General features: G+C 43.4%; 1 pseudogene; it reads left to right on the top strand.

Moving 5' to 3' along the window:
* Window positions 1-27,600, top strand: part of LOC147124281 (tyrosine-protein kinase transmembrane receptor ROR2-like) — a 206,450-nt pseudogene that overhangs the window by 10,549 nt on the left and 168,301 nt on the right.

Here is a 27,600-nt window from a genome sequence, read left to right on the forward strand (position 1 = left end):
ACTGGCTTATCAAGCCTCTTCCTTCTACAGATCAGATTAACTTTACTTCAGTACTATTTGCATAAATGTTGTTTACTTGAAACATACAACATTCTATGTTTGAAACATACAGTAATGTAAGCTTTTCAAGGGGCCACTGTGCCAAGTGTGACTGTAGAGTTGCATATTCACTTCCAGTAGTATACCATGTGGTAAAGTGAAGCAATTTCTGTCCTGTAGGTATTTGAGATGCTTGTGACAATTGAATAATGCGTGACCCAGGAATGACCGCAAAATGTATGGAATTAGTTTACAGGCATGATTTTACAGAATGAAGATCTAAAGTTCGTAATCATGAAGCTGCTGAATCTCTTGGGTGTCTGTGTTGTATTTTGCTTCAATACATTTCCGTTAGAAGTGGTATGGGATGCTGTCTGCACCCACCATGCAATGCTTCATCCTTCAACAAGGATAGATAGACTTCAGTGCCACTCTGCAGCTTGGCAAATGAAGGTGTCTCTGCTAATACTGCTATTATCAGTTCTCATGGCTTGGTAGAGAATTAGTAAAATATGGTCCCTGTGAGTTTAATTTGCAGTACTCCGATACTTAAATCAAATGGTGATGTTCAGGTTTCAAGAGTTAACAGTTGTAAATGATTAATTAAAAAAATTGTAACAATAGAATTCTATATGTAACACGTTATTTTTAAGCTATTCTATATGTCAGGATCAAAACGAAACCAATGGCTTACATAAAGTAAAAGTGAACAACCTGCTTAAAGATGAACAATTTCAGATTAAGGTCATCGATGTTAAAATTATCAACTTTTCTGGCATTGATAAAACAGCAAAATTCAGTGAACAAATAGTGGCATTTAACCAATCTTGTTCCATTTAAAAGCAGTTTTTTTTTGTTTTAAATAAGGATGTAATTGGGTGGAGCCCATTCTGGTGTAATTTTCTTGAATCATCCAAAATTAAAACTATATGCCTGTGTGAGCTTTATGCTTTATTTTTAATATTCATTAAAGAACCCAGGGGTTGAAAACTAAATTCCACACATTTTCTTCAATAATGCTTTGATGTTTCAAATTGCTATTTCCAATCTGAAGATTAACATTAATTATTTTTAAGTTAAACAGGTTGCCGCTAGAAGTAAGCAAACAAAAAGTATATATGAAACTGGGACAAGTGATTTTTTGTAATGATGGTTTGATAATTATAGGTTTTATACAGCACTGCTTTATAAATTAAATTTTGTGCTTCCCATTTCAGCTGCATCTACTATGATTGGTACTTCCACCCATCTCTCAGATCAGTGCTCACAGTTTGCCATTCCCTCTTTCTGTCACTTTGTGTTCCCTCTCTGCGATGATAATTCCCGTAGTCCCAAACCACGTGAATAATGCCGGGATGAGTGCGAAGTTCTGGAAAATGATCTGTGCAGAACAGAATACATTATCGCAAGGTCAAACCCACTCATTCTTCTGCAGCTTCAGTTGCCAAACTGTGAGGATTTGCCACTGCCTGAAAGCCCAGTGGCTGCAAACTGCATAAGAATTGGAATTTTTGTGGATAGGATTAACAGATGTAAGTATGAAAGAGATTTGGTTTGTCTTGACTAATCCATTCAATCATTGATTTGTTCTGTTGTTCTCTGAAAATAGTCCCTCAGACAATTGAACTGTTTATAGAGCATTTGAGCACTCACACTGATGGACCTCAAGTGAAAATCACAGGTTCGACTCACAGACTAATGGAATACAGTAAGCGGCAATTTCAAATGTCAGTAAACAGGACTTTCTAGCCATGGAAAGAAGCAAATGATCCTGTCATCCCCTTATTGTTTTCTGCTGAAGCATACAAGTAGTCGATTAATTTGAGGTTGACTATATGTAGATCACATCAACAGTCCGAGGAGAGGAACATTATACGATATAATGATCAATTCATTATTCTGCTGCTTCGTCAGGAAGCATTTCATCCTGTATTCCTCTATGGTCACAAATTTTAACTGCTGTTAAATAATCACTAGGTGAGCTAATTCAGAGTTCAATTACGATTCAGACACGGTGTCAGAAGATTGACCTTTTGTGAGTGTGGTCGATAAAGTAATTCAGTTTATAGACACTCTGGCTCCTCGTCAAAGGATTGCTTTTGTTTTTTTTTTGGAAATTTAATATGTAAATTTGAGCGCAAGCAACTGGATATAGTTACTTTTAGAAACAAATATGGAATTATTTTAGAAACATTTGTTTTTTTTCTAAATCAAATTTATTAGGCTACGAATAGCTGAAGAATAGATGCTATATTCTCAATTTAAAAATATCATGCAGCACTGTAAGTTTTGGGAATTTTTTACCTGGATGGCCTAGAAGGGATTTTGTTTTAATTCATATTATGATCTTGCTATAAAGAGTAGATTCCATTTAGTAAGGGTTAACTCCGAGATACATAAGCCTTTTAGAATGTTGATTAAGTTGGTTCTCGGGGTAGGGTACCAGATACGCCATTCATTACAGACTTTGCTTTTTCATGTTCATCAGCTTTGAGGTAATGAGTCTTTCAAGATGTTATTTAACAGTTTGCACCCTGGTGCTAGAATGGTTTTCATTTTCTGTGCCTGGCAGGGGCTGTGGTGAACCAGGGATACAGATGCTGCCAGCCCTCACACCAAAGGTGTCTTCTTCTTCCTTCTTCTTAGGCAGTCCCTCGGAACCGAGGATGACTTGCTTCCACATTAAAAATGAGCTCGCAGGTGGCTGATTAGTCCAATGCGGGACCTACAGTCTCTGTCACAGGTGGGGCAGATGGTGGTTGAAGGGGCGGGTGGGTGGGGTGCTTGGGTTGACATGCGCTCCTTGCGCTGCTTGCGCTTGGCTTCCGCTTGCTCCCGGCGAAGAGACTCGAGGTGTTCGGCGCCTTCCCGGATGCTTCTCCTCCACTTTGTGCGGTCTTGGGCCAGGGATTCCCAGGTGTCGGTGGGGATGTTGCACTTTTTCAAGGAGGCTTTGAGGGTGTCCTTGAAGCGTTTCCTCTGCCCACCTGGGGCGCTCTTGCCGTGCCGGAGCTCCGAGTAAAGCGCTTGTTTTGGGAGTCTCATATTGGGCTTGCGGACAATCGGAGCTGATTGAGCGTGGTCAGAGCTTTGATGCTGGGGATGTTGGCCTAAGCAAGAACACTGATGTTGGTGCGCCTATCCTGCCAATGGATTTGCAGGATCTTGCGGAGGCAGCATTGGTGGTACCTCTCCAGTGCTTTGAGGTGCCTGCTGTACATGGTCCATGTCTCTGCGGCATACAGCAGGGCAGGTATCACTGCTGCCCTGTATGGCTTTTCATTCACAGGCACTTTTGCAGCTCAACACTAATCCTCAACACGTGAGTGCAAAAGACAAGGCTGAAGCATTTGCAACTATCTTCAGCCAGAAGTGCCGAGTGGATGATCCATCTCGACCTCCTCCTGAGGTCCCCAGCATCACAGATGCCAGTCTTCAGCCCATTCAATTCACTCCACGTGATGTCAAGAAACGGCTGAAGACACTGGATACTGCAAAGGCTATGGGCCCTGATAACATTCCGGCAATAGTACTGAAGACTTGTGCTCCAGAACTAGCTGCGCCCCTAGCCAAGCTGTTCCAGTACAGCTACAACACTGGCATCTACCCGGCAATGTGGAAACTTGCCCAAGTATGTCCTGTCTACAAAAAGCAGGACAAATCCGACCCGGCTAATTAGCGTCCCATCAGTCTACTCTCAATCATCAGCAAAGTGATGGAAGGTGTCGTCGACAGTGCTATCAAGTGGCACTTACTCAGCAATAACCTGCTAACTGACGCCCAGTTTGGGTTCCGCCAGGGCCACTCAGCTCCTGACCTCATTACAGCCTTGGTCCAAACATGGACAAAAGAGCTGAACTCAAGAGGTGAGGTGAGAGTGACTGCCCTTGACATGAAGGCAGCATTTGATCGAGTGTGGCATCAAGGAGCCCTAGCAAAACTGAAGTCAATGGGAATCAAGGGGAAAACTCTCCATTGGTTGGAATCATACCTAGCACAAAGGAAGTTGGCTGTGGTTGTTGGAGGTCATTCATCTCAATCACATGACATCACTGCAGGAGTTCCTCAGGGCAGTGTCCTAGGCCCAACCATCTTCAGCTGTTTCATCAATGACCTTCCCTCCATCATAAGGTCAGAAGTGGGGATGTTCGCTGATGATTGCACACTGTTCAGCACCATTCGAGACTCGTCAGATACTGACGCAGTCCGTGTCCATATGCAGCAAGAACTGGACAACATTCAGACTTGGGCTGACAAGTGGCAAGTAACATTCGCACCACACAAGTGCCAGGCAATGACCATCTCCAACAAGCGAGACTCTAACCATCTCCCCTTGACATTCAATGGCATTACCATTGCTGAATCCCCCACTATCAACATCCTGGGGGTTCCCATTGATCAGAAACTGAACTGGACCAGCCATATGAATACTGTGGCTACAAGAGCAGGCCAGAGGCTGGGAATTCTGCGGCGAGTGTCTCACCTCCTGACTCCCCAAAGCCTTTCCACCATCTACAAGGCACAAGTCAGGAATGTGATGGAATACTCTCCACTTGCCTGGATGAGTGCAGCTCCAACAACACTCAAGAAGCTCGACACCATTCAGGATAAAGCAGCCCGCTTGATTGGCACTCCATCCACCACCTTCAACATTCACTCCCTCCACCACCGGCGCACTGTGGCTGCAGTGTGTACCATCTACAAGATGCACTGCAGCAACTCACCAAAGCTCCTTCAACAGCACCTTCCAAACCCGCGACCTCTACCACTTAGAAGGACAAGGGCAGCAGACGCATGGGAACATCACCACCTACAAGTTCCCCTCCAAGCCACACACCATCCTGACTTGGACCTGTGTCGCCATTCCTTCACTGTCGCTGGGCCAAAATCCTGGAACTCCCTTCCTAACAGCATTGTGGGTGTACCTACACCATATGGACTGCAGCGGTTCAAGAAGGTGGCTCACCACCATCTTCTCAAGGGCAATTAGGGATGGGCACTAAATGCAGGCCTAGCCAGCGACGCCCACATCCCATCAATGAATTTTAAAAAAACACACTGAGTTGAAGGAGGGGTCAGAGGAATGTCATTTTTCTCTCTTTTTTTTCTCACTCCATTTGGAGAGTGTGAAGAGGTCTCTCTTACCAGTCAATGTGAGACACGTGGGGGTTCCAGCATGATAGAGGGAACCCATACTGCTTGTAACCTTAAGTCAATATCAGTCAGTTTAGGGACAGATCTGCTTGTAATTGTATCTGCTTAGAATAGTGAAAGTTGCATATTTATACTTTGTATGGTACATGGAGTGGTAGGAAATAAAGGTATTTCACTGGAAAATTGTATTCTGTTCATTCATGTATTGTATGTAGAATAAACCTGTTTGTTGGTTTACAATCATGGCTCATCTCACTAAAATGCTTTTCGGTCTGTCTTTCATAAAGACAGGAAATGCACGCAGCAGCACATGTGAAATCGTAGTATCCATTTACCTAGATATTGGGTATTAAAAGGGTGTTATTGATTGTAGGGGATGCAAGGTCTACTTAAGGGAGCGTGATACTGAGCCTCAGAGAATATATCGTGCAGACCCATGAAATTTGTAATATAGTGCTAATGATAACTAAAAACAACAGCTGATCCTAATCATATCCAACAGTGCTGTCTTAATATGCTCCTTCACTCCGTCCTGTCCCAAGACCATTGTTTTCTAGTTCTAGTCCTAAAAAAAAATAAAAGTTGTACTTAAGAAAACCCCCCATCTTTTTAGGCATCTACCTGTCTAGTGATGATTCTGCATGTTGTGTCCTTGGCCAGACTTTATTAACCTGGAAATATGTCCTGGAAAATGAACATCCCTGTCTGAGCTCTAATCGTTTGCACTTGTACGTGCACCAGGTGGTGTGCACTGTACATCAGAAGGAAGTTCAACCAGTGATAACTCAATATTACTAAAATGTATGTATATTGTTTCATACTTTTAGTTTTGTGTTAATTAACAATTAAGTGGCTTCTTGGTAGATTTTATTTTGTGCGATTTAAAACATTTTTTAAAAGTCCTACGTCAAAGAAACAACAGCACAAAATAACTAACTTGTTGACAAAGGAGGATAAGAAGGGTGTGTGTAACATACGTAGTATGAATTTTGATTTTGTGTCTGTCTCACAGGAATAAGGTTCCTCAGTGCTTCCCCCACTCCATCACTGTCACTTCAGTGGGAGTTCAGCAGAAGCCCCTTTTTCACATGCTGCAAACAGGGTTTCTGCTGAATTTATGGCTAAGCTTTAACAGCCAGCTAAACCAGAATCTTGTACTAGGCTTTTCCTGAATGTAATGTTTCAAAGTTTGTTATAGTTTCTGTGGTAACAGATTTGAGAGGGGGTGTAACATGAGTTTCAAATATAAGTAGACTTCAGGATTAGTTCATTTTGAGTGAGAGTTTGGGCAGGATTTTCATTCAGGAGTCGGGTTGGAGGCGGGACTACAACTTTCGGGGTTGTAGTCCCACCTCCATCGCGATGCGGCCAATCCACGCGATTTTAACTTGATTGACCTTGTTGAGCCCACCCAGCGGGCTCAGCAGGCCAATTAAAGGCCACCCGGCAACAGGTGACGTCACAGACTGAAATTTCATCTGTAAAGAGGTTTTGACAGATGAAATATCAGCGTTTCACAGCTGTTTGAAGCTGTCAAACACTGACAGCCTTACTTCTAACCTGAGTCCTTCTCCACAGACTCAGTTAGAAATCTCTCCTGCACAGAAAGCTGAACGCTGTCACTTTTGACAGTTCGCAGCCATTCTGCTTTCTGTGCCAGTGAGATGAGGGACTCCCGAGACCTAAAGGAAGGAAGGCTGAATAGGTAAGAAAAGGTCATTTAAACTTCTTTAATCACTTTAGACACACCAAACACACTTACCTTTGCACTCATGCACACATCACTCACCTGAACACCGACATCTCGACCCCTCCAAGTCCTTCAACCCGACGGCCTGCCTCCTCTAACTTGGCGTGGTTTGGAGTCATCGGGAATCCCACACTTAAACCTTAAAAATAGGGATTAGGCTAAAAACAACCTGTTAACTTCCTGTTAACAGGCAGTTAATTGGCACTAATCCCTTCCCGCCTCGGGTAGGCGGGTCCCAGTGCGGGGCGGGTACCCGCCTCTTTTGAAACTGGCATGGAAGCAGGTTTGGGTGCGGGATGGGGCCGGGACCCCTGATTTCAGGATTTTAACCCCCCACATGCCTCCAATCCCGACTCCACGGCCCAATGAAAATCCTGCCCTTCATTTTTGAATTTGAAAGGTAATTATTCAAAACTAGGGGGCAGTGCTGGGTCCCCAATTCTTTACAATCTATATTAACGATTTGGAGGAGGGAACCGAGTGTAACATATCAAAGTTTGCAGATGATACAAAGATGGGAGGGGAAGTGGTGAGTGAGGAGGACATAAAAAACCTGCAAAGTGACATAGACAGGCTAAGTAAGTGGGCAGAGATTTGGCAGATGGAATACAATACTGGAAAGTGTGAGGTTATGCACTTTGGCAGGAAAAATCACAGAGCAAGTTACTATCTTAATGGCAAGAAACTGGAAAGGGATCTAGGGGTCCTGGTGCACGAAACTCAAAAAGTTAGTATGCAGGTGCAGCAAGTGATCAAGAAGGCCAATGGAATGTTGGTTATTATTGCTAGGGGGATAGAATATAAAAACAGGGAGGTATTGCTGCAGTTATACAAGGTATTGGTGAGATCGCACCTGGAATACTGCATACAGTTTTGGTGTCCATACTTAAGAAAAGACATACTTGCTCTCGAGTCAGTACAAAGAAACATAGAAACATAGAAATATAGAAGATAGGAGCAGGAGTAGGCCATTCGGCCCTTCGAGCCTGCTCCGCCATTCAATGAGATCATGGCTGATCATCCAAATTCAGTACCCTGTCCCTGCCTTCGCCCCATATCCCTTGATCCCTTTAGCCTTAAGAAATATATCCAACTACTTTTTGAATATATTTAATGAACTGGCCTCCACCGCCCTCTGTGGCAGAGAATTCCACAGGTTCACCACTCTCTGGGTGAAGAAATTCCTCCTCATTTCAGTCCTAAATGGCTTACCCCTTATCCTTAGACTATGACCCCTGGTTCTGGACTCCCCGGCCATCATAAACACCCTTCCTGCATCTAGTCTGTCCAGGCCTGACAGAATTTTATAGGTTTCGATGAGATCCCCTCTCAATCTTCTAAACTCCAGTGAGTACAAGCCCAATCAACACAATCTCTCCTCATACGTCATTCCTGCCATCCCAGGTATCAGCCTGGTGAATTTTCGCTGCACTCCTTCCATGGCAAGAACGTCCTTCCTCAGGTAAGGCGACCAAAACTGCACACAATACTCAAGGTGCGGTCTCACCAAGGCCCTGTACAACTGTAGCAAGACATCCTTGTTCCTGTACTCGAACCCTCTTGCTACGAAGGCCAACATACCATTTGCCTTCTTAACCGCCTGCTGCACCTGCATGCTTACCTTCAGCGACTGGTGCACAAGAACACCCAGGTCTCTTTGCACTTCCCCTTCTCCCAATCTATTGCCATTCAAATAATAATCTGCCTTCCTGTTTTTGCCACCAAAGTGGATAACCTCACATTTATCCACATTATAGTGCATTTGCCATGTTTCTGCCCAATCACCCAATCTGTCCAAATCGTACTGAAGTTTCTCGACATCCTCCTCACAGCTTACCCTCCCACCCAGCTTTGTGTCGTCTGCAAATTTGGAGATATTACATCCAATTCCCTCTTCCAGATCATTAATATATATTGTGAACAGCTGGGGTCCTAGGACCGATCCTTGCGGTACCCCACTAGTCACTGCCTGCCACTCGGAAAACGACCTGTTTATTCCAACTCTTTGCTTTCTGTCCGCCAACCAGTTCTCTATCCAAGTCAATACCTTGCCCCCAATCCCATGTGCCTTAATTTTGCACGCTAATCTCTTATGTGGGACCTTATCGAAAGCCTTCTGAAAGTCCAAATACACCACATCCACTGGCTCTCCCTTATCTATTTTACCAGTTACATCCTCAAAAAATTCCAGTAGATTAGTCAAGCACGATTTACCTTTTGTAAATCCATGTTGACTTTATCCGATCCTGTCACTGCTTACCAAGTGCTCTGCTATTACATCTTTTATAATAGATTTTAGCATTTTCCCCACTACCGATGTCAGGCTTACCGGTCTATAATTCCCCACTTTTTCTCTACCACCTTTTTTGAATAGTGGGGTAGGTTCACTAGGTTAATCCCGGGGATGAGGGGGTGGTCATATGAGGAGAGGTTGAGTAGATTGGGACTCTACTCATTGGAGTTCAGAAGAATGAGAGGCGATCTTCTTGAAACATATAAGATTGTGAAGGGGCTTGATCGGGTGGATGCGGTGAGGATGTTCCCAATGATGGGTGAAACTAGAACTCGGGGGCACAATCTTAGAATAAGGGGCTGCTCTTTCAAAACTGATATGAGGAGAAACTTCTTCACTCAGAGGGTGGTAGGTTTGTGGAATTTGCTGCCCCAGAAAGCTGTGGAAGCTACATCATTAAATAAATTTAAAACAGAAATAGATAGTTTCCTAGAAGTAAAGGGAATTAAGGGTAACGGGGAGCGGGCAGGAAATTGGACATGAGTCTAGGTTCGGAATGGTCATGGCCCTGTGGGTAGTGGAGCGGGCCCAGGGGCCGTGTAGACTGGTTCTGCTCCTACTTCTTGTGTTCTAATTCTGTGTTAGATTTCAGGAGATGGTTTTATTCCTGTTCCTGGCTGGGGTGGAGATCGCCTTTACAGAAGGTAAGTACTGTAGAAAATATAGGGACAGAGTGATCTCCTGGGCGAGTTTCGATCGCCTAGATGGGTCGGAGAGGAATTTCCCAGATTTTTTTCTCCCAAATTGGCCATTGGGTTTTTTATCTGGTTTTTCGCCTCTCCCGGGAGATCACATGGGTTCGGGTGGGATGGAGAGTGATAGAAGATTTGAGGTTAGGATCAGATCAGCCATGATCTTATTGAATGGTGCAGCAGGCTCGAGGGGCCGATTGGCCTACTCCTGCTCCTATTTCTTATGTTCTTATGTTTCAGAATAAGGGGTCGCCCATTTAAGATGGAGATGAGGAGGAATTTCTTCTCTCAGAGGGTCGTGAATCTTTGGAATGATCTATCCCAGAGAGCTGTGGAGGCTGAGTCACTGAATATATTCAAGGCTGAGATAGACAGATTTTTGAACTACAGGGGAGTCAAGGGTTATGGGGAATAGGCAGAAAAGTGGAATTGAGGCTATGATCTTATTGAATGGCGGAGCAGGCTCGAGGGGCCAAATGGCCTATTCCTGCTCCTATTTCTTATGTTCCTATGTTCTAAAATCCAGGCTATCCCAGTAACACTCTTCAGGGTTATAAAATAAACAACTTTGTTTGAATTAAGGCAGTTCGAAGGTTTTTTTACAGAAGGCAGCTAGCAGTTGGAAAATTGCAAAGAAGTCAGGAAGCTGTTTGAAAATCTGAAAGCAACTAAGAGGATTTGAGAAAAACCTACAGGTTGATATTCTTTAGAGATAAGAAAAATGCTATGTATGTTGTGTGAAATATTAATTAGTTCTCAGATTTGCAAAATGTTTTATAATTGAAGAATTAGATAAAATGCTATTGTAAATATATAACTATTATATCACTGTTGCCACCTTTTTATTGTTTAATAAATTTACTTTAAACTTTAAATGAGGTCTGCTGTGAGATTTGTCCACTTTCGAAGACTGAAGTGAAATTTTAAGGTGGCATAGGATAGTCCAATACTTGACAGGAATTACCAGAGTTTGCTGTTCATTTACCTGGGTGTGTTACTGAAACATTACAAAGATCTCAAGGCAAAGATAGATGCACTCAAAGGTTTGGGAATTTGCAATTCACCCATGAAAAGGAGCTAAGATAATGAGAACTGAAATAAGTGTAATGATCAGTAACATGTCATTCTAGAATGGTACACTAGGTGGAGCTGTATGTTTAGTAGTGGGCTACCCACAAGGCAGTAGTCAAGATGGATGCCTGTACACTAGTCCACATGGCTGAATAAATGACTAGCTCAAGCTAGCTGTTCATAATGAAAACGTCTATTTATTTATGAACATAACATGGTACCAGGATTGGTAATATCTGCTGAATATTGTGAAATGCGACATGGAGAATTTGAAGCCACCGGAGGGTTTGAAACTCACGGGGAATGTCGACTGCAATTGGCGGACTTTTAAACAACAATTAGAACTCCACATTGCTGCCATCGGGTTCGGTACGATGCCAGATGCAAGGAAAATAGTGTTACTGCTCACGGTTGCAGGCCCGCAGGCAATAGAGGTATTCAATACATTTGTATTTGATCAAGAGGAGGACAGAGAAAAGATGGACGATGTGCTAAAGAAGTTTGATGCACATTGTTCTCCCAAAAAGAACGAGACCTATGAGAGGTATGTGTTCCATTCACGGACACAGCAGCAAAATGAGACTTTTGACAGCTTTGTGACCGATGTGAAACTGAGAGCACAAACATGTAATTTCTCTGAACTGAAATCATCCATGATTCGTGACCAGATTGTGTTTGGTAGTCATGATAAAAAGGTCAGGGAACATTTGTTGAGAGAAACCGAGCTAACATTGGAGGATGCTATGAAAATATGCCATGCCAGTGAGCTAGCTCAACAGCACGCAAAGACTTTCAGTGAAATTAATAATAATGCGACTGTAATGAGTGACTATGCTGCTGTCGGTGCTGTGTCCTACGAGGGGAAGAAACATGGGCAGAACAGAAATGCAAAGCAATCGGAGGATGGAACTTTTAATTATAAACGCCGTGGTTACCAGCACCAGTCAAGACAATGCCCAGCGTTTGGGAAAATGTGCACAAAATGTAATGGAAAGAATCACTTTGCCAAACAATGCTTTTCAAAAGTAAAAACAAAGAAAGGGCAACAAGTCAATGTGATTGAGGACACTGATTTAAGTGAGATATTTTTTGTAGGAATGGTGTCATATGACAATATCGAAAAGGATACAGAAAATGTGCAGCCCTCAGGAATGGACAATGCTGAACATAAAGTTAATGCAGTAAAAGAGGACAAATGGATAATGTCACTGCAGGTAAATGGAGCATTAGTTACATTGAAACTAGACACTGGGGCAAAAGCAAACTTAATCAGTATGAGTGACATTAAAAATATGAAAGAAAAGCCCAAAATACAGAAAAAGTCAGTACTACTGAAGAACTATAATGGACAGAAAATAGATAGCTTAGGTGTATGCACACTCAAAGTGACAGTCAAAGACAAAGTGCATCATCTCATGTTTTCTGTTGTGGCTGAAGGACTTGATTCACTACTAGGTGACAAAGCTTGTGAGGACTTAGAACTGGTCAAGAGAGTCTACCGTATAAACTGCCATAAGCAGACCAGATGACTCGATGGATTCTGTAGTGAGTAATTTCCAAGATGTGTTCAAAGGATTTGGAGTTCTACCATTCACTTACAAGATCCAGCTAAAGGAGGATGCTCAGCCAGTGGTACATGCTCCATGGAGAGTTCCAGCACCCCTGCGTGACCGGCTCAAGAAAGAACTGGACAGAATGACCACACTAGGAGTCATCAGGAAAGTCGACGAGCCAACAGACTGGGTTAACTCCATGGTATGTGTAAAGAAAAAGAACAATGATCTAAGAGTATGCATGGATCCAAAGGACTTAAATGCAAACATAAAACGTGAACACTACCAGATTCCCAAGCGAGAAGAAATCACCAGTGAAATGTCAGGTGCCAGATACTTCACAAAGCTCGATGCCTCACAAGGATTTTGGCAACAAAAACTGGATGAAGAGAGCACCAAATACTGTACCTTCAACACACCATTTGGCAGGTATTGTTTCCTCAGAATGCCTTTCGGGATAATATCTGCATCTGAAATCTTTCATAGAGCGATGGAACACTTAATTGAAGGTCTGGAAGGAGTGCGGGTCTATGTTGATGACATCATCATCTGGGGCTCCACACTGAAAGAACACAATGAGAGACTGACTAAAGTGCTACAGAGCATTTGCCGGAATGGACTGAAGCTCAACAAAGCCAAGTGTCAGTTTGGCGTCCAGGAAGTCACCTTTTTTAGGAGATAATCTATCTGGTAAAGGAATAGAGCCAGATATGGAAAAAGTTAATGCCATACTCAACATGCCCCGATCCACTGACAAAAAAGGAGTGCTACGCATCACGGGGATGATAAACTTCATTGGAAAGTTCATTCCTAACTTGTCAGCCAAGACAGCCTGTCTACGAGACCTGCTACATAAAACAAATAATTTCGCATGGACAGAAAGACATGAGCAAGAGTGGATGAACCTCAAAACAGTGCTGACAACCACACCTGTACTCACCTTCTTTGACCCAACAAAGAGAATCAAAGTGTCAACGGATGCATCAAAAGATGGCCTAGGCGCGGTCTTGCTACAAGCAGAGGGTGAAGATTGGAAGCCTGTTGCCTATGCCTCCAGGTCTATGACTGATTCTGAGTGTCGATACGCCCAGATTGAAAAGGAATGTCTAGGCTTGGTAGTTGGACTAGAAAAGTTCCATGGCTACATATATGGACTTCCCACCTTCACAGTTGAGACAGACCACTGCCCACTGGTTGCCATCATAAAAAAAAATCTGAATGAGATGTCTCCAAGGATTCAACGACTCATGATGAAGCTGCAAAGATATGACTTTGAACTGATCTACACACCAGGCAAACACATAGTATTAGCAGATGCACTATCCCGAGCACCCACAATGAGTCATGTGAGCTCTACTGAGGAAGACGTGGATGTTCATGTGAGTATGGTCACTGCTGCGCTGCCCATGTCAGACACAAAATCAAAGCAAATAGCAGAAGCAACAGTAAAAGATACAGTGTTACAAACAGAAATAGAGAACATGCATCATGATTGGCCAAAAGTTTCCTGTCCAAAGTACTATCACATCAGGTCAGAGTTAAGTGTCGCAAGTGGACTATTACTAAAACAGAACAGAATAGTCATTCCACAGGCTCTACATCAAGACATGCTCAAAAGGATTCATGAGGGACACCTCGGAATTGAAAAATGTAAAAGGAGAGCAAGAGACACTGTTTATTGGCCTGGCATAAATAAGGACATTGAGAACATGATAGGCATATGTGAGACATGTCAGAAACACCAAAACAAACAAGCAAAGGAACCAATGATAGTAGCTGACTTACCAACAGCACCATGGCAAAAGGTTGGTGTGGACCTCTTTCATTTGAATGGTAAAAACTATCTAATAGTGATTGACTACTATTCTAACTATCCTGAGATGGCGCTGCTCTCAAGCACATCAGCAAGCAGTGTCATAATGCATGTTAAATCCATCTTCGCCAGACATGGAATTCCCAGGATTGCTGTTAGCGACAATGGTCCGTGCTTCAACTGTAAGGAGTGGCTACAGTTTGCAGCACATTATGACTTTCAACACATCACATCCAGTCTGTATGCTCAGTCGAATGGTAAGGCAGAGAAAGGTGTTCAAGTTCTCAAACAGCTACTGAAGAAAGCAACAGAAAGCAAGTCTGATCCTTATCTCGCCCTGCTGAGCTACCGAGCCTCCCCTTTAGACTGTGGTTCTTCACCTGCTGAACTCCTAATGGGTCGCAAGTTGCACACCATGCTACCCTGCTGTGCAAAAGAAAAGCGGAGTAAGGAACTAAGACAGAGACTTCAACTGTTAAAGCTGAAACAGAAATCACACTATGACAAGTCATCCAAAACTTTGAAACCATTGACAAGGGATGATGTTGTCAGGATTGAGGATCCAGATGCATGGAACAGGAAAGCTACAGTTCTTGAGGAAGTAGGACCAAGGTCATACACTGTTAGAACTGAGGAAGGACAGATTCTCAGGAGGAACCGCTGTTCCCTCCTGAAAACACAAGAAACTATCCAAGAGCAAATCGATGACAATGCCGCAACTGAATCTTGTCACTCACCATCAGAACAATCTAACACAAACACACATACAGGCTCTCATGAAAACACATCAGACTTACCTGTGCTGAGAAGATCCACACGTGAAGTAAAAAAGCCTGATAGACTTAATCTTTGAGTACAAAAAAAACTATAATAAAAGAATGAAAAGCTTAGAGTTCATAAAGTAAAGCTTTGAAAATGTGTTGACTGTTGTGAAGATGTTTATGTCGTTATGATTGATTGATATTGATTTTGTTTAACCACGAAAGAAGGGGGATGTAATGATCAGTAACATGTCATTCTAGAATGGTACACTAGGTGGAGCTGTATGTTTAGTAGTGGGCTACCCACAAGGCAGTAGTCAAGATGGATGCCTGTACACTAGTCCACATGGCTGAATAAATGACTAGCTCAAGCTAGCTGTTCATAATGAAAACGTCTATTTATTTATGAACATAACAATAAGGTCAAAGTCTGGCAGGGTAATATAATTGCCTGTCTTCTTGATGCGGATGTAATTTACAATCGTGAACATCGAGTCAGAATTGTATTTGGAGAGTCACACAAATATTTCTTCTGAATGGAAAATTGATCAGGTTTTCTCATTTATTCCACTTGTTTTAAAAAGGAAAAAGGTGTAAAAGTCACATTGGACCCACTGAGTCATCAATCTAGATCAATACCCTGATTGAAATTTCTCACGTTTGATGTGGGAGCACAAGCCTCCCAAATGCCTCTCCAGCCAAGGCCCTGGTTATACAGATGAAATGAAATGACGCCTGGTCTCTCAGAAGCTACAAGGGAGCCAGTTTCTCTCTCAAAATGCTAGAGATTGTACTTAACAATCCTTTCTTTGTTTACTAATTAACACTCCAAAATTTACCTTGTCTCCAACCTGCTGTTTTATTGTTGAAAATGCTGACTTTAACATTGCATGCAGAAATATAAGTAAAACAAGTCAAATTTAGCCAAATCATTACTGAACATAAACAACATATTAAGAGGCCTGTCTTTTTATAATAATTGATGAATAGAGTTCAGAGTTGGAAGAAAGCAGGCATCAACTTGTCAGCTGAGTGATTAGAATGCTGAGCAACGGTTTGATTGACTATAAGGAAGTACATCATCAGACTTTGCGTGACAGGAGTGGTTCAGAGGGTAAATGGTACTGAACTACACAACAGGAAAACCCCTCCAATCTGTTAAGTTAACTGATTTCAGCCAAGTTGGCAGTAAGGTTGCTGCAAATGGTCTCGTTGCCTCTTGGTAGAAAGGTGGAAAATTGACCAGAGTTGCCACTCCTGAATTGCTATCCACTGACTCCTGCTGGAAAGTGCCTGTATATAACGGGATTGGGTTTGGGTGGGATGGTTCCTACAGTTGAGTAGTCTGCTGCTGATTGTTATCTAGGCTCACATGTTAAAGGATGGTTACTCGGTTCTTCCATATGGTAAACTATAAATCAGCCTGCTCTATACTGAGGCAGGGAATGACAATTCAGCCAGATTTATCACATGAGTATCAACACACTGAACCATACCAACCAAATGATTGCTGGCTTAATGCCTGGTTTATGCTGAGGAAGGGGGGCAGGTACTGGCAGGCGGCCAGCAACAAAAATGGCCGCCTGGTACCTCCCCTTTAATTTGCGCCGCCCCGGCCGCAGATAGGCCCCCCTGACCCTGTCGGACATAGCATCCGGTAGTAAGTCAGGGGGCGCTACTGAAGATCGTGAGCGGGACGCTGCGCATGGCAATGACGTCATCGTGGCGGCGCAACGCCGCGGGGCTCTAATGGATACCACCGCCGCTAACCTCCCGCTGAATTTCACGGGAGGCGTGGCGGTGCAGCACCCGGGCACTAGTTGCTTTGCACCCCATTAGTGCCCTCTTAGGGCGCTAACGGGAGGCCCAAAGCAACTGAATTTTTAGGCCAAAATCTTTTAAAGCCTTACTTTAGGATTTGGCCCAAACAGTGGCAGCATCCTCAAAGTACATCCACCCAAAAAAGCAATGTTTTACCTCACATTGGTTGCTTCCTTAGATTAATTAGCAATCTTGTTGTACGAGACCCCTTGGGTCAGAGCGATTATAATATGATAGAATTCTTCATTAGGATGGAGAGTGAAGTAGTTGACTCGGAGACTAGGGTCCTCAATTTAAATAAAGGAAACTACAATGGTATGAGGCGCGAATTGGGTAGGATTGATTGGGGAATGCCACTCAAAGGGTTGATGGTGGATAGGCAATGGCAAACATTCAAAGACCGCATGGATGAACTACAGAAGTTGTTCGTCCCAGTTTGGGATAAGAATAAAACAAAAAGGGTGACTCAACCGTGGCTAACAAGGGAAATTAGGGCTAGCATAAGATCCAAGGAGAGGGCATATAAATTGGCCAGAAAAAGCGGTAACCCTGAGGATTGGGAGCAGTTTAGGATTCAACAAAGGAGGACAAAGGGATTAATTAAGAAGGGGGAAATAGAATATGAAAGTCAGCTTGCAGGGAACATAAAAACTGACTGTAAGAGCTTTTATAGATACGTGAAGAGAAAAAGATTAGTGAAATCAAGTGTAGGTCCCTTGCAGTCAGAAGCAGGGAAAGTTATAATGGGGAACAAAAAAATGGCAGACCAATTAAATGCATATTTTGGTTCTGTCTTCACAAAGGAGGACACAAATAACCTCCCAGAGATGTTGCAGAACATAGGGTCTGATGAGAGGGAGGAACTGAAAGAAATCAGTATTTGTAGGGAAATGGTGTTAGGGAAATTGACGGGATTGAAGGCCGATAAATCCCCAGGGCCTGATAATCTACATCCTAGGGTACTTAAGGAGGTGGCCCTAGAAATAGTAGATGCATTGCTGATCATCTTCCAAAATTCGCTGGAATCTGGAACTGTACCCATGGATTGGAGGGTAGCTAATGTTACCCCACTATTCAAAAAGGGTGGTAGAGAGAAAGTGGGGAATTACAGACCGGTAAGCCTGACATCGGTAGTGGGGAAAATGCTAGAGCCCATTATAAAGGATGTAATAGCTGAGCACTTGGAAAACAGTGACAGGATCGGACAAAGTCAACATGGATTTACAAAAGGTAAATCGTACTTGACTAATCTACTGGAATTTTTTGAGGATGTAACTGGGAAAATAGATAAGGGAGAACCAGTAGATGTGGTGTATTTGGACTTTCAAAAGGCTTTCGATAAGGTCCGCATAAGAGATTAGCGTGTAAAGTTAAGGCACATGGGATTGGGGGCAAGGTATTGACTTGGATAGAGAACTGGTTGGCGGACAGAAAGCAGAGAGTAGGAATTAACGGGTCTTTTTCCGATTGGCAGGCAGTGACTAGTGGGGTACCGCAGGGATTGGTCCTTGGACCCCAGCTATTCACAATATACATTAATGATCTAGATAAGGGAACTAGATGTAATATCTCCAAGTTTGCAGACGACACAAAGCTGCGTGGGCATGTGTGCTGCGAGGAGGATACCGAGAAACTCCAGGATGATTTGGACAGGTTGGGTGATTGGGCAGAAGCGTGGCAGATGCAATATAACATGGATAAATGCGAGGTTATCCACTTTGGTGTCAAAAACAGAAAGGCAGACTATTATCTGAATGGCAATAGATTGGGAGAAGGGGAAGTGCAACGAGACCTGGGTGTCCTTGTGCACCAGTCGCTGAAGGTAAGCATGCTGGTGCAGCAGGCGGTGAAGAAGGGAAATGGTATGTTGGCCTTCATAGCGAAAGGGTTTGAGTACAGGAGCAAGGATGTCCTGCTGCAGTTGTACAGGGCCTTGGTGAGACCACACCTTGAGTACTTTGTGCAGTTTTGGTCGCCTTATCTGAGGAAGGATATTCTTGCCATGGAAGGAGTTCAGCGAAGATTCACAAGGCTGATCCCTGGGATGGCAGGAATGACGTATGAGGAGAGATTGGGTCGATTGGGCTTATACTCACTGGAGTTTAGAAGAATGAGAGGGGATCTCATCGAAACTTATAAAATTCTGACAGGTCTGGACAAACTAGATGCAGGTAGAATGTTCCCGATGGTCTGAGAGTCCAGAACCAGGGGTCATAGTCTAAGGATAAGGGGTAAGCCATTTAGGACAGAGATGAGGAAGAATTTCTTCACCCAGAGAGTGGTGAACCTGTGGATTTCTCTTCCACAGAAGGCGGTTGAGGCCAAATCATTAAATATATTCAAGAAGGAGTTAGATATATTTCTTAGAGCTAAAGGTATCAAGGGATATGGGGAGAAGGCAGGTATGGGGTACTGAGTTTGGATGATCAGCCATGATCTCATCGAGTGGCGGAGCAGGCTTGAGGGGCCGAATGGCCTACTCCTGCTCCTATCTTCTATGTTTCTATGTTTTACCATCCCCATCTGCATTTACTAATCAGCCAGTAATGTTGGGACCAGGAGTGTTTCAGTGCTCGGTCTTTGTACCTTTCTAATGTGAGATCAGCTTTCAGCGTCAGCAGTTGGTACTAAGAGGTAGGACCAAATCTTTGGTGATTCAAAGAGTTAGCTTTTTCTCCTTGGATGGTTTACTGCCAAAAGAGCACTGGAGCCGTACTTCCACCCACCAAGTACAACATTCATGGTGAACTCCTGGTGCTAGTAGGAGTAGGGATTCAGCGGAGAACTCACATGATGGGTATTTTGCTCCAGTATCTGCTCTCACCCCCTTGACTACCTTCTGAAACCTGGGTTGCATTCCCATGATGGCATGCAGAGTGCTTCCACTCTCTCTACATTCTTACAGGGGAATGACCTGAAATGAAAGACAAGGAAGTACCACTACAATCCCTAAGGCTCCTTCTGCAAATCTGTCCGAGGCTAGGATTGAGCAGACACACTGGGAGAGCTCCTGATCGTCAAATAGTGTCATAGGATCTTTAAAATAATCTTGTCTGGATAAAACTACTTAACATAGAAACATAGAAGATAGGAGCAGGAGTAGGCCATTCGGCCCCTCGAGCCTGCTTCGCCATTTAATGAGATCATGGCTGATCATCCAAATTGAGTACCCTGTTCCTGCCTTCTCTCCATATCCCTTGATCCCTTTAGCCTTAAGAAATATATCCAACTCCTTCTTGAATATATTTAATGAATTGGCCTCTACTGCCTTCTTTGGCAGAGAATTCCACAGGTTCACCACTCTCGGTGAAGAAATTCCTCCTCATCTCTGTCCTAAATGGCTTACCCCTTATCCTTAGACTGTGACCCCTGGTTCTGGACTCCCCGACCATCGGGAACATCCTTCCAGCATCTAGTCTGTCTAGTCCTGTTAGAATTTTATAAGTTTCGATGAGATCCCCTCTCATTCTTCTAAACTCCAGTGAGTACAAGCCCAATCGACCCAATCTCTCCTCATATGCCATTCCTGCCATCCCAGGTATCAGCCTGGTGAATCTTCGCTGCACTCCTTCCATGGCAAGAACATCCTTCCTCAGATAAGGCGGCCAAAACTGCACACAATACTCAAGATGTGGTCTCACCAAGGCCCTGTACAACTGCAGCAAGACATCCTTGTTCCTGTACTCAAACCCTCTCGCTACGAGTTCATTTTATGACACTTAAGTGGCTTTTATAACAAGGGTGGGGAGAGGGCTATAAAGATAGTTCACCTAATATTTAGTGAAAATGTTTTAACATTCCTTGCTTGGTTTTATGAGCAGTATTAATATGTTCTGTAAAATTAAATTATGGTCTTAATTCTTAAAGCATCTGGAGTTTATTTGTCTCTTGGCTTGTGTGTGTAAGTGATGTGTCACTTAGAAACTGAAGACATTACACTTTTTATTTCAAATTTCTAGCATTCATTGTCTCCTATTCTACAAGTAATGCTATCTATATTTCCCTGTATTTTGTTACCATACAGTAATATCCCTGTAGTACTAGGCTCACACGAGAAGCGGTCACTTGGGCAAGAGGTCCTGAAGGAAAGCTAGTAGCCCAGCATGTGATGATGCCTTCAGGAGAGGAGAAAGTTGGGAGGGGGTAAAAAAAAACTTCTATTAGATAAACCGTGCAACAGCCTGGTCTGTACTGAATACAAGACAGAATGAGCACAACCGTATTAATACACCAAATTTAAACTTCCTCCTAGGCTGCATTTATACTGACATACTTGGGAACTCAAACTGGTTTGAGAAGGCCTCCTGGAGGGGGTGCCACAGTCTCTGAATTTTATTGCATTCTATTATCTTTTGAGTTATTCTACCACTATTATATTGGTCTGCCGCAAACCACTGTGTGCACAAAAGTGGTCGTATAAATGCAGCCCTAGTGTGTTCCTTTTCACAGAAAGCTTAACATCAAAGGTATATTGGAGTTAATATTTGTTACAGATACTGTAGAAACCTGGGAGCAGGGGTTTGTCATGACAAACTACCCAATAAGCTGGACTTGTATTTTTAAACTGGTGTGTTTACAGACTGCTGTCTGGCTAGTCAGCTTAACTAAATGATTGGATCCAATGTCACTGTTATTTCCTGGTGAGTCAGTGGTTCCCCATCATGCAGTCTGTATGAATATTTTTGTCTTTATTTTTGTTAAACTATATATTTTCACTGGACTAATTTACAAGTCACGTTGACAAATATAACAACTTTGTACTCAGTGTTATATTACTCTTAAAACAAAAAATCAGTTTGACATTTGTTTTTGCTCCCTGTTTCAGGTAGAATGCAACTGTCTTTATTATGAATTTTTTCTATAAAGAAGCTGACTGAAGAGGCTAAAAATATTAGCAACTGCTAAATATCAGTATTGTTAGAATACAATCTGTCATATCCATAGAGATCCAGAATTTAGCAATAAACAGCTGTAGTTTTAATGTGCTGCAACATTTTCTGGGGAAAGGTCTTGGTCTGGAACAATTAGACTGACAATGCAGGCAGCAGCAAAAACAGTTTAATAATGGAGTTACTGATACTGGCCATATCATCAGGGAAGATACTGATGGGTTAGTTGGAGGGTGATTATCTCATTCCTGCTGAAGCTCACTTACAGCCTGGAAGTCCTAATCAGACCACAACTACAGCCTACCTTTATAGAGTGCCTTTCATGTAACAAAACATCACAAGGCACTTTCCAGGTGGAGTGGCAGGTGGTGAGAAGTTGGGAAAGGAGTCTGAAGGCACAATCAAATAATTAAATGTAGATGAGTCTTTTAAAGCTGGAGAGAGGTAATAAGTTAATTTGTACAAAACCTTAGTTAGGTTCTAGCTGGAGTGCTGTGTACAGTTTTGGGTACCTTTTTTATTATAGAAATATTTTTAAAGTAATGGAAAAGGTACAGTGTATATTCACCAGTACATTAACAGTGATGACTGGATACAGTTGTGAAAGTCTTGAGAACTAGTCTTTTTATATATTGTGGCTGAGAAGGTTAAGGGGTAACCTGGTGTAACCCTTCAAGATTATGGCAGGTTTAATTAGGTAAATTATAGTAGATTGTTTGCACTGGAGTGAAATCAGGAATCAGTTCGGTGAAGTCAAGCGTAGGTCCCTTGCAGTCAGAATCAGGGGAATTTTTAATGGGGCACAAAGAAATGGCAGACCAATTAAATACATACTTTGGTTCTGTCTTCACAAAGGAGGACACAATAAATCTTCCAGAGATGTCGGGGAACATAGGGTCTAATGAGAGGGAGGAACTAATGAAATCAGTATTTGTAGGGAAATGGTGTTAGGGAAATTGACGGGATTGAAGGCCGATAAATCCCCAAGGCCTGATAATCTACATCCTAGGGTACTTAAGGAAGTGGCCCTAGAAATAGTAGATGCATTGCTGGTCATCTTCCAAAATTTTATAGACTCTGGAATAGTTCCCATGGATTGGAGGGTAGCTAATGTAAACCCACTATTTAAAAAAGGTGGTAGAGAGAAAACAGGGAATTATAGACCGGTAAGCCTGACATTGATAGTGGGGAAAATGCTAGAGTCCATTATAAAAGATGTAATAGCAGAGCACTTGGAAAACAGTGACAGGATCGGACAAAGTCAACATGGATTTACAAAAGGTAAATTGTGTTTGACTAATCTACTGGAATTTTTTGAGGATGTAACTGGTAGAATAGATAAGGGAGAACCAGTGGATGTGGTGTATTTGGACTTTCAGAAGGCTTTCAATAAGGTCCCGCATAAGAGATTGGCGTGTAAAATTAAAGCACATGGGATTGGGGGTAATAATTTTATTTCTAGATGAAGCTCACCAGTCAGATCCACATGGCTCCATTGGACCTGGAGGAGACCAGCACAGGCCTTTGCCTACAGCTAAAGGTAAGTGTGTTTTTTCTTTCTTGTTACAAAGTTAGAAAATGAAAATTTAGCTAGTTTCCTTTGCAGTGCAATGGTAGGAGTGCAGGTTCTCCATTCAGTGCATTCCCAAATTAAGGGGAGGAAATTTGGAAATTTAATATAGCCTTGTGTTTGTATAACCTGCCAGTAGATTGTGTGCAATCATTTTTCTAATAAATGTAAGCAATTAACATTGCATGAACGTCATTGTTTTTTGTTCATATGGTCAAGGAAAGGAACACCTTGCAATTATGTCATCAGGATATCCTGAAATGCTTTACTGCAATTAATTTCATTTTGAAGTGCAATCCTTTCTGCACCATTTGACTTCCTCTCTTCATATTTTTGTGCCAACTTTTTGTTATGATTTCCTATGCCTGTATTTAGTACGCATAATTCATATTTGTGCAGCGAAGATTCACCAGACTGATACCTGTGATGGCAGGAATGATGTATGAGGAGAGATTGGGTCGATTGGGCTTATATTCGCTGGAGTTTAGAAGAATGAGAGGGAATCTCATTGAAACTTATAAAATTCTAACAGGACTAGACAGACTAGATGCAGGAAGGATGTTCCCGATGGTCGGGGAGTCCAGAACCAGGGGTCACAGTCTAAGGATAAGGGGTAAGCCATTTAGGACAGAGATGAGGAGGAATTTCTTCACCGAGAGTGGTGAACCTGTGGAATTCTCTGCCACAAAAGGCAGTTGAGGCCAATTCATTCAATATATTCAAGAAGGAGTTAGATATATTTCTTAAGGTTAAAGGGATCAAGGGATATGGGGAGAAAGCAGGGACAGGGTACTGAATTTGGATGATCAGCCATGATCTCATTGAATGGCGGAGCAGGCTCGAGGGGCCAAATGGCCTACTCCTGCTCCTATCTTCTATGTTTCTATATGCAAACATGTCATGCAGTCATAAACAATTACACAATTTAGCTACTGAACTTTTCTTTGTTTTTAATAATATATCTTAATTGTTTATTTCCTGTAGGATTTTCTGCACCCAGTGATGTTTTAGTGTGCTAGTAAGGCTTCAGCCACCTTCTATCCATGATCTCATGCCCACGAACTGTTCTGGTCCTCCGCTTGACTGTCTGCTGAACAACCTGTTCTCTCCTGCTGTTGTCACCTGTGCCACTGCATAAATTCAGGCTTTTACAATAAAGCTGAACTTTGTGACTCCAATTCAAGCACAGCTCATTTTTTGTTAGGCCCAATCTTCCACTCCCACCACTGATGGGAGGGTGTAACTACTGTGTGGTATTGGCAGTTTCCATTATAAATAAGGACACAGCAATTTATAATGGAAACGTTAAAATAAGGACAGAATGTATGACTTTAAAATGTCTATTGAATTTTGTCTGCACACACTGGTCCAGTTATTGCCCACCCTCCACCCCCACTTCACCAGAGGACTACACTTGCCCTTGACTTCCCCATGTGCAATGCCGTGGGAGATCGAATTCAGATTCGCATGGATGTAGAACAGCGGGTTGAGTTTCACACTTGACGATTCCAAATTAATTTGCTTTTAAACAAGAAGATAAACCGCTCAATCCTTCATCCTAACCCACATTTCCCAATAATATACTTGATACAAACATTTTGAGAGCACTTGGCCTCTGACCCCACTTCATCAGAGGACTGCACTCAGTCTTGACTTCCCATGTGCAATGCCGTGGGAGAGCGACTATATTCTCCTAAACAGTTAGGGACCAAAAACCCATAGGCCGTTGATCCCAGAGCAAATGCCAAGATAAAGGTGTCGGGTGCCTCTAACAGTACATAACAGAAATGTACCCACTTTATATAAATCTTTGGGGGCTTGGGCTTCGACTTAGACCTGAATCCTAGATCGGCCCCATATTCAACATTCGGCGGGCTGGTATCCTTAGTCTGTCTTGGCATACTAGTCTGACAATGCGTCGTCGGCAATAAGGAAGCTCCAAGCCTGAAAATCTCCGTCCCCAGCCTTTTGCTCCCCTTCACTTCTGACGTAATTTGAAGAAAGCAGAGTGCGCTGGGTGGCAGCCTCGAGCAGCTCTGGGCCTAGAAGGCCCGGCTGCAGACTGGGTGGCTGGCTGACTGACTGGAACCACTGCCACTCCCCTGGGGTGGCACCTCAGCAATCTCTCCTGGTCCCTCAACACCTCCTCTCTGGTGAAGAAGGCCCAGCAGCGCCTATATTTCTTGAGGAGGCTGAAGGGATGTAATCTGTCACCCCTGATCCTCTCTAACTTCTACCGCTGCACTATAGAGAGCATCCTGACAAACTGTATCACGGTATGGTACGGCAGCTGTAGCTCCCATGACCGGAAAGCCCTGCAGCGGGTAGTCAAAACTGCCCAACGCATTACCGGCACCCGGCTACCGACCATAGAACATATATATCAGAAACGCTGCCTACGGAGGGCACGGGCCATCATCAAAGACCCTACCCACCCCAGCCACAGTCTGTTCACCCTCCTACCATCTGGAAGACGCTACAGATGCATTCGCACCCGTACGACCAGATTTAGGAACAGCTTCTTTCCCAGGGCTGTCATCCTACTGAACTCCACAAATAAACACTAAAGCCTGCACATCTGCCGATGCACTTTATTATGGTCATATTTATGCTAATATATATGTACAAATGTATGTTGAAATGTTTAAGTGTCCTAATCCAAATTGTACACTCTCGGGAGCCGCAAGCCTACATTTCGTTGTACTGCACTTGTGCACTAACAATGACAATAAAAGTTGATTTGATTTGATTTGATTTGATTGATATGTTGGAGGACAGATTTCTGGAATGTTGTGACACCCTACAAGCCTCTTTGAACACTAATTCACAGCCATGATGGCAGCAGTCTGACCTTGCATGATAGCAGTCTGAGCTTCCACTGCAGCACTCAGACGTTGGGTGGCTGCTGCTTGTGTTGCAATAAAATAAAAAGAAAGACTTGCATTTATATAGCGCCTTTCACATCTCAAAGCACTTTACAGAGTAGTCACTGTTGTAATGTGGGAAATGCAGCAGCCAATTTGCGCACAGCAAACTCTCAAACAGCAATGTGATAATGACCAGGTAATCTGTTTTTGTTATGTTAGTTGAGGGTTAAATATTGGCCATGACACCGGGGTAACTCCCCTGCTCTTCAAAATAGTGCCATGGGATCTTTTACGTCTACCTGAGAGAGCAGACGGGGCCTCGGTTTAACGTCTCATCTGAAAGACGGCACCTCCGACAGTGCAGCATTCCCTCAGCACTGCTCTGGAGTGTCAGCCTAGCTTTATGTGCTACAAGTCCCTGAAATGGGACTCTGAACCCACAACCTTCTGACTCAGAGGCGAGTGCGCTACCAACTGAGCCACAGCTGACACTGAGATGAAAGCAATAGAAGCAAAGACATCGGCCACCAGATGCTGCATCATGGTTGGGTCCACAAGTGTGTTAATGGAGTTGGCTACCACTTCCATGCTGGAAAGGATGGGGTCCAAGCTCTTCCCAAAGCCCTGTGCCAAGTTGGTGCAGGACTCCTCCATAACTCTTGACATTGCACGTAGGGTTTCTGGTAGGCTTCTCAATGCACCAAGCTTTTCATTGTACACACCCATCAGCCTTCTTCTGTAGCTTGCCCCATTGAAGTCCTCATCTGAGTCCTGTGTAGCAGAACTCGCGTGTGAGCTCACCCTCCAGCGAGAAGGCACCTGCGCTATCCTTGTCCCCTGCCCTGCCTGCAGGCCACTCGTGCATGGTGTCTCACCATGTGCAGATTCTCCCTCTATGCTATCATCTAAATTACATGCAGTGTCAGTATCTGAGCTGGTGTGAAATCAGGTGATGGTGCATCTTCATCATCACTGTCTTCTTGCTGTTCTTCCACTGCCTGGCCAGGTTACACTTGGCTATCTGAAAGGAGAAAGGTACATGGGTAAGGTTGTGATGAGGGATGGAGGGTAAGTAACAGGTGCATGCTTACACCATCTGCAGCTTGTAAGTCAGAAGAGATTGTTGGATGAGGAGGAAGTGGGATGTGAGAAGGAGGATTAGGTCTGAGGATACAGTCAATTGGTTCAGCCCCGCCACTGGCCATGGGCTCAGCAGTGGCCAACCCAATAATGGCCAGCACCGTCTCCTCCCTGGGGGCTAGGACATACAGGCATGCCTGTCTCCCTCTGGTTAGCTCCTGCTGCCTCTGTTTGTGCGCCACCTTGT

This window comes from Somniosus microcephalus, chromosome 1 (assembly GCF_052327205.1).
Source record: "Somniosus microcephalus isolate GS21.2 chromosome 1, FLI_Smic_1.0, whole genome shotgun sequence".
In the NCBI taxonomy this organism is placed as follows: domain Eukaryota; kingdom Metazoa; phylum Chordata; class Chondrichthyes; order Squaliformes; family Somniosidae; genus Somniosus; species Somniosus microcephalus.